General features: G+C 46.2%; 1 pseudogene; it reads right to left on the bottom strand.

The window, feature by feature from the left end:
* Window positions 1–8,916: 8,916 nt before the first annotated feature.
* LOC123135789 (uncharacterized) lies at window positions 8,917–11,912 on the bottom strand (annotated as a pseudogene).
* Window positions 11,913–13,077: the final 1,165 nt, after the last annotated feature.

Below are 13,077 nucleotides of genomic sequence, written 5' to 3'. Positions count from 1 at the left end.
ATTTTCTCACCTTTGAACTTGTTTCTAATCCAATCTTGTGAGCACATTAAAACCTCAACCATATGTGGTGTCAATCGACTTCTATGGTCATTGAGCTTTCTGCCACTTGTAGAAAAGGCTGATTCTGAAGCAACCGTTGTAACAGGAATAGCAAATATGTCCCTTGCAACTTTCCTTAAGGTTGGATACCTAGTTCCAGCCACTTTCCACCAATCCAACACGTTGAACTTCTCAACGTAAGGCACTAATCCATCATTCAAGTATTGATCTATTTCACCTTGAAGTCTAGCTGTTGCAGGCATTTGTTGAGCTACAATGTTTCGGAAGACAGTCATGATTGCAGGAGCTTTCATTGTAGAAATCATAGATTCTTCATCCGGTGTATATGCCTTATTTTCCACTTCATATTCTTCCAATAATAAGCGCAGACTAGCAACTATGTCATCAACTTTTTCAATGCATTCATAAGAAGATGGCTCAATGCCATGGAGCATGGCAAAGCAAGCTACCAACATTTGCTTCTTGTATCGAGGATCAAGAATTATAGCTATAGCCATTAGACCTTGGATGTCGCTCCAATACTTATCAAATTTTTCAGTCATGCTTTTTGTCATTTCTTTGATAGTATTGTTGCTAGATGCTTCCCACTTCCTCATTTTCATTTTAATTTCACATATCTTAGGAAAGTACACATTGGCAGTCACATAATCAGTTCCAGAAAATAGCTCGGTTATTTCATAGAACAACCTAAGCCTCTCTACAACATCTACAGCGAAAGCCCATTCTTCTGAACTAGGCAGCCACTCATATTGCTTTTCTTTTTCTTTTGCACGTTCAAAGACAGGTCTATAAGGCAAAGCAATATCAAGCATTACAAAAGTAGAGTTCCACCTAGTCTTGCAATCAAGTTTCAACTTCCTTTTTATTTTCACTTTCTTATACTTGGCCATTTCCTCAAACTTCTCTATCCTTTTTGGTGAGGCGGTCCAATATGCCACACTTCCACGAATGTTTTCTATAGCTAATTGCATGACATCTAGGCCATCCTTCACTATCAAATTCAAAATATGTGCACAACAACGCATGTGAAGTAAAGTACCTTCACAAAGAAGCTTACTTTTTCCTATCTTCCCCACAATCTCCGCAATTGCCTTGTCATTGGCGTTGCAATTATCAACGGTCACAGTCAAGAGCTTTTCATCAAGATTCCATTCAACCAATGATTCATGGAGCTGCTCAGCTATCACTTCCGCATTATGTGGTGTTGGAACATAAATAAACCTACAATATGCAGACAAACACAATAGTTGATGAAAGCTTAATGGGTTGCTGAAAATAAGTACAATGAAATGGACTGCTGAAAATATATGATGTGGGAACATGTATATACCTCATGAGAATGGTCCTTAGCCTCCAAGACTCATCAATGAAATGGGATGTAATAGCCATATATCCCTTCTTTTGGCTGTCAGAAGTCCACATATCGGTGGTGACTGCGACCCTTGATTGTACCATACTCATATACTCGATGGCCTTCTTCTTTTATATGTCGTACCTTTCCACAATGTCAGTTCTACAAAACAGAAGATAAGGAACAGAGTAAATGTTATTTGCACAAGAGAAACAATAAACATTAAGAGGAAACAAAAAACTAAAGACATAGGAGCATATTACCTAATAGTATTTCTAGTATGCAGCTTGAACAATGGCTGAAGTGCAGCACAAATCTCCTAAAACCAACATGGTCCACCATAGACAAAGGATAATCATGCAACACCAACATGTTGCCAAGCTCTGCTCTAGCGTACTCTTGATTAAAAGTGTAGCTCTCCATGCTCACTGTCCCATCATTCTCGGCCATCACCTTCAATGAGGATTGATGCAAAGTTTTACCATCCTTCGTCTTCAACTTCCTAAGAGTGCAACTCTGAAGATGCAACTTTAGATGCTTAGTACCATTCCTTGATCCTGCGGTAAGTGTCTTATGACACCAATTACACTTGGCCTTCCATTCTCCATTTATCTTCAACTTCTTCATGTCCAACTAAACTTTAGATGTGAGCTTGCGACTAGATGGTTGATGTGGATGCACCTCTTCCGCCTCATCCTCTTCTCCTTCATCGTTTGAAATGCTAACATGATCTCCATCTTCATCCATTGGTGTCGCTGTGTCCATGGACGCATCTACTTGGCTTCGGCCATTGTTTGTATCACTGCACAAGAAAGTTAACAATTCACTATATAGCACAACCAGATTTGTCCAAACTTAATATACCACACAAAAATGTTTACAGAAACAGTCATAGAAATTGCTTTGTAAAAGTGACAGAAATGATTCACTGTATATAACCTTCTTTTGTATTACAAGATCAAACTACACTTAATGATTTACAGAAATGATTCACTTTATATAACCTTCTTTTGTATATACAAGTTTTTCTCCTAAACTAGAACAAGTCAATGGTCTGGAAATAAATTTATGGCATGGCATTCTAACTCCCAAATTTGATATTCCAATTATAACTCCCATTCTAACTCTCACATTTAGTACATATTTATCAACACTCACTTTCATTCTTACACCATACTTCATACATAACAGAATCAAATAGATCAGTTCATGCATCATAGAATTTTATGAAAAAGTGAGAAAAATTTCACCGCTTTGGACGCTTTGGTGCCCTTTTCGCTGGTGGGGTCGATCTGTTCCTCGCAGGAGCAGGAGCAGCCGGACTCTGCCGGGTGCTGGCCACCGCCGTCGTGCCTCCACAGCCACGGCCACGACCCACCTTGTAACCGGGCGTAGATGAGTTGGAGCGGCGCCCGGGATTCTGCCCCGTTGAAGGTGGTTGGAGAAGGCGTCGGTGTCCGCACCTGAGAACCACTCCCGCCGGCGCCATCTTGTCCGAGACCGTCCTCATCCACGGGTGTTGAGGTTGAGCGGACGAGGTCACCATCCGCGCCAAAGTAGTGGGCCTCCTCGACGTCCTCTGGACCGCTCTCCGTCCGCACCGAAGTTGAGGCTGGGAGGTGCTCCGGTTGTCCGGCGGTTGAGATGGAAGAGCTGCGGCAACGGCAAGCGAGATGAGTGGAGGAGGCGCTGTGGAGGGAGGAGATGTGGAGGTGGAGACGAGGGAGATGGCCTGGTGCCCTGCCCAGGTAGCCGCAGCGGCCGGCGGCGGCGGCCGGTGGCGGCGGCGGCAACCTAGGGTTGCAGCCCGTGTGAGAGAGATGGGTGTGACGGCGCGATGGGGTGAGGGAGGGGTCGAGGGGCGGAGGGGGTTTTGTGCGGGCCTGCGTGGGCTAGGGTTGCGGCCGCTGGGTGCTAGGCTAGGTTTTTTTCTTTTTCTACTGAATGACATAGGGGGCCTACATGTAAGATGCATTAACATACGGGTAGGCGGGTAGACGGGTATGGGTATTGCATTCTTGTACCCATACCCGGCTTACCCGATGGGTATACATTTTTCCCATTTAAATACCCATGGGTATTTTATTTTCACATACCCTTACCCTAATAGGATTTTTACCGTCGGGTTAGCGGGTAACGGGTACCCATTGCCATGAGGACCAAACATGGGCCAATAACAGCCCCCAATATGGTCGTAAATGGGCTAGAGTTGGAATCATCCGTTCATGGGCCGACCATAACGGGCCATCGTTAATAGGCCGTATTTGATGATGCTATGAAAATGGCCCAACGTATTAACGGACCACAAACGGGCCGACTGTAACCACGGGCTGAATTTGGCCCACAAGCAGAAAATGACAGTAACGGGCCGTAAGTAAACGAATGCTGGAAATTAGCCCAAGAATAAATGGGCTCTGAGAAGGCCAAAAGATAACATGGGCTGGAAACGGCCCAACGGAATAACGGGTCGTTAATGGGTATAAAGTGATACACTGTTCATTACGGGCCAGTTTCACCACGGGTCGTTAATGGGTGTAAAGTGATACACTGTTCATTACGGGCCAATTTCACCACAGGCCGTTAATAGGCGAAGAGTTACATAGGGCCTCATATGGGCCGAAAGATGTCATGGGCCATACATGGGCCAGAAGTGAAAACGGGCTGGAATCATATTGGATGGCCCAGATGATGCTACTGGGCCTAATTCAGATAGGGCGTAACGGGCCTTGGGTTAGCGGGCTGTAAATGGGCTATATGCGAACAGGCCGTTAACATGCTTTACATGGGCCGGCTCGCCATCTTTTGACCAAGTCAAACGGGCCGGCCTTTTCACAGGAATGGGCCACTGTTGGGTCGTGCCATGTGTCGACGTATCATAGGCGCCTTCTGTCCAATGAGTGGATGACAACTGTCCCAACGATGAGCCGACACATGTTTCCTCCAGCCAATGATCATTTTACACGTGGAAAATCCCCATTGGTCGGGGCTGTTAACGGGTTATCGGATCCAAAACCCGACCCGATAGCTTAACGGCGTTCCGTTACGGTGGATGTCACGTGTCGGTCACCCTTGACGAAAGCACTTCTGTGACGCACGATTTATCCTCATGGAAGTGGACACTTCCGTGATGATAATTTTGGTAATGTCATGGAACACTTCTACGACAGCACAGGTATGACTATCTTGATTCTATCATAAATTTGTCATGGATGTACATGCATGACAAAAAACGTGACCTACTGTGACAAACACGTATCATCACGGGAGTGTATTTTTTTGTAGTGTATGGTTGGGGATGAATTTGGAACCAGTCTGTTCAAGCAAGGATGGCGTGGCGGCGACGACATCCTCGTGGTGGACCTGTGTCCTCGGGCTCCGCCGTTGCGACGGCGTTTCTCCAGCGTCGGCGCGGAGCTTGGGAGGTAGTCTAGGAGCGGATGCAGATTGTGGTCTGTATCGACGACATCTGGAAGATGGAGCATGTGCTGGGCTTGTGGTTCGTGGATGACATATGTGGTTTCCTCCTTTGGCGTTTTAGTCGTTGTGGGGTGCCAGATCTGGAGTTCAATGGCGTGTCCAGGGTGTTGCCCCGGTCTGATTCGTTCAACGGTAAGGGCTTCACTTTTGGTGAGCCACCTTGGAGGTCCGCAAAGCTGCATATCAGCGATTGAGCCGCGTCGAGCTCGGGTGAGGAGGTGATTCGTCATTCTTTTCTTCGGTGGCTGCTGTGGTGGTGCCGGAGGCAGGTGACGGGTGTTGGTGTCAAGCTCAGAGATGTTGTACTATCTTTTCAGTTTTGTCTTGTCAGTCTTTATGTGACTTGTATTTTATTCTTTATGATATGAATGAGACACGTATTATCATGCAAAAAAAAACTCTCTCTTTACCCGAACATGTTTTTTTGCCATGTCTTTTTGTAGTGCTACATGGCAACTGTCTAGTATTTAGTAGATGGCAACTCCTAAAGATACCACTGCGCCACACGCCCGTCTCCTCTCCCACACCCAAAGTTGTCAGTTGTCATGTGTTTTGCAGGGTACATGGCAACTGCCCCTAGTGTGCTTGTAAGCAGATGACAACTCTTTCTTTACCCGAACATGTTATTTTGCCATGTCTTTGTTGTGCTACATGGCAACTGCCTAGTGTTAATAGGTGACAACTCCTAAAATTTTTAAATCATGGCAATTGTAGTAAACCAGGCAACACATGGCAACAGCTGCAGTTGTCCAAAAATGGCATCTGGCACTTGACCTGAGATGGCAACTGCAGTTAAGCAGCCCATGAAAGAGGGTCCAGACCATGGCAACTGCGGGGACGCGTGGTGACTGTCACACGGGACGTACGGGACCATGAGGTAGGAGGCCTGACGTACGGGCGTGTGGGCGTTATCTATTTTGCTCGTACGTAGGCTTGTGGGAGGGACCACGAGACAAAAAAAAGACATGTGGGCATTACTTGTTTTGACCACACATATGCGTGTGGACTGGTTCTCTTAGACACCAACAAAACGTGTGGCCAGATCTCTTTAACACCCACACGGGTGGGCATTATCGGCGTCCTTCTTTAAATCTGGCTCGATTTATCATATGCCAACTTGGCCTCCTAGTCGTGTTAAACCGTGGCAACTTGGCCTCCACGCACGCCTATAAAAAGGGGTATCCATGCACCACACTCAGCACAGCACAACATCCTCTCACAGATACAACAACAGAGAGATCGATCGAGCGGATCCAAGCCAATGGCAACCAAGAGCCTCCTTCTCCCAGCTCTCCTGGCCCTCGCCGTCAGCCTAGCGCCGCACGGTGCGGAGGCGGGCAAGCAGCCTCCAATGGCGATCGTCTCCGGCGTAGTGCTGTGCAGCGCTGGGAACTCCATCAACGCGACCGCGGCACCGCCGTTCCGGAGTAAGCAAAGCACCTCTGCCAGCCTCTTGCCCGGATGCCATATACACAACCGTCATATGTGTTGCTTTGCTTCTCTGCTCTGGACAGACACCGTCGTGCGGTTGGTGTGCGGCCGTAACGTGATGGCCAGCGCGACGGCGGACCACACCGGAGCCTACACCATGAACATGGGCAGGGTCACCTCATCGCTGCTCGCCATGAACCAGTGCAAAGTGGTGGTGGTCACCCCGCTAGCCGCGTGCAACGCGTCCCTGGCCAGCATCACCGGGACACTGGCCGCGCCAGTGCAGCTCGTGAGTATTGGCGCTGGCCTCCCTATTGACAACGCCGCCGAGAACCTCATCGGCGGCATCGTCTAGATGCTCGACTACAACCGGCGTGTCGAACGACGATATGACGGACCTAAATAAACTCTGTGCATGCCAACCTACCAATGTACCCAATAATTGTCAACTATCCTCGCTTTACTATGTAAAATCTACTCATGTGGTATGTGTTACCACTTCTAAGAAGCACATAAGTAAAGCATATCGCCTAAATACTCTTGAGAGTGTGTCACGTGATCGATGTTCGTTCGTTGTGAAAAATGAAGCTATGCCTATGATTCTATATGTGATTGATTACTTGCTTTTTCTTACATTGTGATTGGTTACTGTTTATCGGCTCATTTCCCATGGTACCCATACAAACTTGCGTCTAGCACCATAACTTGTGTATTACGATAGGCTAACGCGCACTTTACTATGCTGTTCTTCGCTTATGAGATTAACTCACTTTTACCTAGTACTCCCTCTATTCCTAAGTATAAGATGTTTTAGTAGTTCAATTTGAACTGTCAAAACGTCTTATATCTACGAACCGAGGTAGTATAGATTATTTTATTAGGTTGAATTGTTTTTAGTTTTATCTAGGTTTGGCTTGAGTTTTAATTATGTTATGATGGTGTTTTCTCCGTATAGCATACTAGACTGCTGTTGGAGATAGTATTTGCTCTGAGAGGGAAGTGACTTGTTTGGTGCGTGATTATGATGTCTTTACACGTTTCAGTATCGGTGTCAGTTGATAGCGGTTGGGTAAGCCACATGAGAGCTCCTATTCCACGCTGAAATTGCGGAATTCCTGCTATGACACTCACAGGTTGGCCCCCAAAGGTCTTGCTCGCTCAGCTCGGCTCCCTGCTCTGCTCGCTTGTTTAGATTTATTTTTTCCGCTCGCTCCGATGCTAGCTCGGAAAAAGCAGCTAACGTTTTTATTTGAAAAAACATTAAATGAAAAGATGTTCATGGACATTAGAAATGTTGTGGATTAAAAAACAATAGCTTTTTTAAAAATGTTCATGAATTAAGAAAATATCCATAGATTTTGAAAATATTTGTGATTTTCTAAAAGTTTAAAACTAAAAAAATGTTCACTAACTTTAAAATTATTTTTGAACTTCAAAAATATATAGGGAAAAATGTTTACGGAATTTTAAAAATATTTAATACTTTTAAAATGTTCATGAATTTTAATAAACATTCATGAATTTGAAATGTTAAAAATAAAAGTAAAAAATGGAAGGAAAAAACAAAACCCAAAACACTTAACTAACGATGCACACTTACAGACAGACCCCTTGGTGTCCCCACATGCACCGACACATAAGGAGGCTCCAAATCAAGAGATCTTAATACTTTATTAATAAGCGTTAGCTTGTTTCCTTTAGTGATTAGTTAAAAATAGTTTGTCTCTGGCTGTTCTTGCGGGATATGGTTGGTGTTTTGTCTTCGGTGAATCTAATTGGAACTGGTCTATGTTCAGATGCATTCATGTGTCTACAGGTTGGATTCTTTCGATCTACGCTTCTCTTAATCGATGATGGTTGGTATGCTACTATGATGGTCCTTTAGTGTCTTAGCACGACGATTTTCTGATTGTCTATGACAACAAGGTTTGTTCTGCTCTGATGAGGGATGGGTCAATGGGTGATGAGGTGGCGTGCCTTTGACTTGCTCTAGTGCTTGACATGTGAACCGTTTGATCTTTGACAAGTTATTATCACGAGATTTATGCCATTACTCTATCTCGTGATGTGTGTCACATATATTTCTGTCATGTTTGATCTTGTCCAAGTTTCGGGAACAATGATGATGAATTATTAGACCACTCTTAGTCTGAAAACCGAGTACATTCAGTACAGAAACAGAGTATGTCTAGTCTGAAAACAGAGTATATTCAGTCTAGAAACACAGTACATCCAGATTGAACTTTGCAATGAGCTTGAGCTGCTCCGGTGCGCCCTGACAACAGCGGTCCTGCGCATCGAATTGGAACCCCATGACAAGCTTTCTATATCAATCCAGGCAGGTATTACAGGCAACGCCCTTGCTTACTACTCCCTCCATTCCTAAATATTTGTTTTTCTAGAGATTTCAACAAGTGACTACATATGGAGCAAAATGAGTGAATCTACACTCTAAAATATGTCTATATACATCCGTATGTGTAATCCATTTGAAATCTCTAAAAAGACAAATATTTAGGAACGGAGGGAGTACTACATATTCCCTGCAGGATCTACACATATTTGCACACACATTCGCAGTTCAACCAAACCTTGCATGGTACATTATGGGAAATTTGATTAGCACCGCATGTACAATTACACAATATGTCTGTGTTACATACATCTATACTAGTCTCATAGGTACATCAAAATATGTCTAACACCCATATTATATATACTAACACAACCGGGATGCATGGTGAGAACATCCACAACTGAGTTTTCACAAGTACAAAGTGGTTATCAGTCAAACCCTCGAGCAGCACACTCCAAGCCTCATACCGCTGACCTGAAAAAGAGGTGGCGAGTGGTAAGGTGAAAGGGCACACTGGCCATAAAATTTTGAATTTTTCTCTGCTCCAAATTTATTTCCACTCATAACTACGTGTGTGAAAAATCATCCCCGCAGTTTTGGAGAGGTGGGGATTCTCTATGAATAAAGGCTTATTTCTGAGATACATCCGCATAAAGCTTTCATACTACGAAAAGTATATAAAACTATGGTTTTCAGTCTCCAACACCAACAAACTGACAGCAAGCAATTCAAAGGAGGTAAACCAAATATATGCTACACAGTACACACATATGCTTCAGCCAAAGTGCCAAACACAGATAACAGGGGGAACCAAAATACTTTATACATCGAATGGCTTGGTGCATATATACGATTAGAAGGGGAGTGTGGTCACAATTGTAGCAACTTCAATCAGCTCGAAGCCGTGCTAACCAAACTATAGCAACAACAAAACAAAAAGAGAGAGGGAGACAAAACACTCGCCCATTATAATGTAATATAATCAAAGCAAACATAGGCCACCAGAAGCTAAGATAAAGGAGGATATAGCATCCAAGGGCACAGCCAAAATCTGATTCTCCACTGAAGATTAGGCGCTGTTCATCCACAGATTTTCACCAATGCATGGCCCATGGGGCAAGAAAGGCTTACTGATCTAGCTGTTCGAGTTTTAGTGTATTTGAAGCCATGTTGCCTATATAGCTTATTAGGCATTCCTATACTCAAGATTTGTTAGCTAGATGAGGCTATAAAAAATTTACCATCACCAAACCAATTTCAGGGGAATAAGGAATAATAATGCTAGTAGGCAGTAGTACTATTTAATAATGCAGAATTGCCTTTGTTGTACTTCAAATGGTACAGTTTGCAAGCAGATATGGCAACTGACATTTTTTTAGATCTTCAGTCAAGCGGCATTTATAGCCATTAGGCATTTCTTTCATGAAGATTTGTTAATCCAGATGTACTTATACTATATTAAAAACCTAAAGAAAAATGTGAATCTATGAGAGAAAAATGATAAGGAATGCAAACATATACGATCCTTTTGGTCCATCGAAATTTTTTATGCCAAAAGAAATTTCAGTACAAGGGATATTATTTGGTCCATTCAGAAATCTGTATGAAGGGAACATGAATATACTCATTATACCAGGAGATTTCACTCATGTAACCAGATCACGCTCGCTCAAATCCTAATTATCACTCAAACCGATCGCAACTGGACAATCTACCAGCTTGTTTTCATAAAAGAACAGTTCAGATACCTCAACTTGCATGCAGAATATAAGCTTACCTTCTCAAGCAATACATCACAACAGCATATCTAAGAGAGTAACTGTCTTATGTATTGTCTACATCGCGTCCACCACGAATGCCTGAGAACTTCTGCTTGCCTTTTTCCACCACTAGTGCCTGTTATACAAACATAAGAAATCAAACGACCAATGACATTGCAAAGAAAAGGTCAAATAAATATGAGGCATCAACAGCATTTAATCAGCCAATTATGAAAAAATAACGCGGCTTTGTTCTACTCACAATGTAAAAGGCATGCTACTAGTACCTGGAGTATAGACAGTTTCGAATGAATGATAGTGAGATCAGATGGTGGCCTTGGAGATCCTCTTGAACTGCAATGACTCGAGATGGACCATGAAGACACCAACAACTGTCCAGAGGAACACCACATTGTTTTCCTCAGCATATCCTACCATATGCGGGGGATCTTTCTTTGAATGTAGTCGAAGCAACTTGTCCAGTTCGATAATTCTTCCTGGCTCCCATATTTCGGCACGATCGCAATCGGTCACCGTACTCCATAGTTGGGCAGTAAAGCCTGACAAGAAAAAGAAACCCATCCGACCACCCTCTCCTCGGGTGACCGTGAACGCGGGACTGCCCCGGGTATACATGTCCCCTGGCAGCAATTCCATGGCTAGGCTCTGCCTATCCAAATCAAACTTGAGGATGCTTCTTGAACCTGAACCTGGGGCGGCAACCGACCAGTGAAGGCAATCCCCGGCCAGCACAGCAGGCTTGCCTGTAAAAAAGAAAGTCTCGGATGAAATAGGCGCCGAGATGAAATCGCCCCACGCGCCGGTCTCCGACGAGTAGACGGAGGCGAGCACTCTTGTAGGCTGCTTGGGGTCGCTGCCTACCAGGACCACCTGGAAGTGGTCGCCGGCGTCTCCGGCAGCGGCGGCGCGAAGCACCGCCCCGCTGTCCACCACCAGGTCCAGGCGGAACTCCGGGGGCACGGGCAGGCGATGCTGGTCGCCGGCGACGGGGTCCCAGACGAGGACCTGGAGCGAGACCGGGACGAAGAAGAGCGCGAGGCGGTGGCGCCATCCGAGGGTCGTGTAGCTGCCGTGGAGCTCCAGGGAGAAGAGGCCGCCGGGGAGGCGGTGGGGGGCGCCCAGCGCCGGCTGGAAGGTGTTCCTGTGGTGGTCGTCGGAGAAGCCGAGGAGGGGAGGGCCGCGGCGGTGGTGGACGCGGAAGCGGCGGCGGAAGGCGGGGTCGGAGACGAGGCTGTGCCAGCGCCTGCACACGAGGGAGGCGCGCGGGAGGGAGGACGGCTGCGGGGGCAGGCGGAGGAGGATCTCGGAGAGCAGGTCGTCGTCCTCCAGCGCCGGTCGCGGCGGGCGGCGGAAGCGGAAGCTGGCCGTTGACATTTCTCCCTGGTGCGGCGTGTGAGGTCAGTGACTAGACCAACGCCAAAGGCCCGATAGGATTGATTGAAGCCCGCAGTGCGTGCTCTGCAGCCTCCCACTTCCCTCAAAGCGGAATCCACTCAAAAAAATAAAAGAAACTCAAAGGCGGGAAAAGCATCTAAAGGAAATAATCAAAGGCAGGAAAAGGAGCTGTCATGCCAAAAAAAAATGAGACAAAGCTGTCATGCCAATTGTCTAAGCTAAGGGCGTGTTTGGTTGTCTGCATATGGTCCAGCCTGGCCCACGCGGGAAGAACTTGCCCCGTTTGGTTGCCTGCGTTTACTGTGCGGCCCGCATCGCAAGGAACTAAAAGCAGTTCCAGGCTAGGCCCAGGGGAAACGCCTGAATCGGCAGTAGCTGGCGAGCCTGGCTCGGGCGAGGTAGGGGAGGGCGACGCGCTTCTCTCCTCGTGCGACCAGGGAGATGGCGCGAGCTCGCCCGCGTCGCCGAAAAATCGGCGGGAGGATTTCGGCTCACCTCCCGTCGAGTCCACCCCTATTTAGCCCCCTCCCTCACCGCCCGAACTCCCGCCACCATTCTCCCTCCGTTCGAGCTTTCCCGCCGACGCGCATCGGCACCGACGAGCAGGTAAGCGACGCATCTTCATCGGCCGGCGGTCCACGGCGTCGGCGCTCCTTCACCGGCCGGCGTTGATCTTCTACGACCGTCCCCTCTCGTCCTCGAGCTGCAGCCATGGCCTCTGTGAGTTCAATCCCCCTTTCTCTCTGTTCCTTCTAGCTAGATCTGAGTTGCAGCTAGGGTTTGATCTAGATGCATGGTTGATTAGTGGTCTGATCTGTGAGCTCATATGATTGATTGCTATGCCGCGGTTGCAATTTGTGGTAGGGCTAGATGTTCAAGCATGTGGTAGGCTAGATTAGTAAAAGAGTTTGAAGTTGAACCTTGTGCTTGTGTTGATTCGTTGGGTCACCCTTTTCCTCTATACATCTGTTCAGCAAAGGGGGCTTAGATCTGTGATTTGTAGCTATGGGTGGTCTATTTGTAGCATGTTGTTTGTTGTAGATGTATATTCGTGCTCATAGATTGTCCGGTATGCTTAGTATGATAGCGATGAACCCTATGTGCTTAGTATGATAATGATGAAGCATGTGCTTGCTATGATAGTGATGAACCATGCACATGTATGCTCCTGCTTTCATGGATTGTCCGGTATGTTGTGTGCTATGCTTATTGTCAATGCGTGCCAC

This window comes from Triticum aestivum, chromosome 6B (assembly GCF_018294505.1).
Source record: "Triticum aestivum cultivar Chinese Spring chromosome 6B, IWGSC CS RefSeq v2.1, whole genome shotgun sequence".
Taxonomy (NCBI): Eukaryota; Viridiplantae; Streptophyta; class Magnoliopsida; order Poales; family Poaceae; genus Triticum; species Triticum aestivum.
Note: the sequence above shows the minus strand (reverse complement) of the source record. Positions and strands in the feature narration are given on the sequence as shown.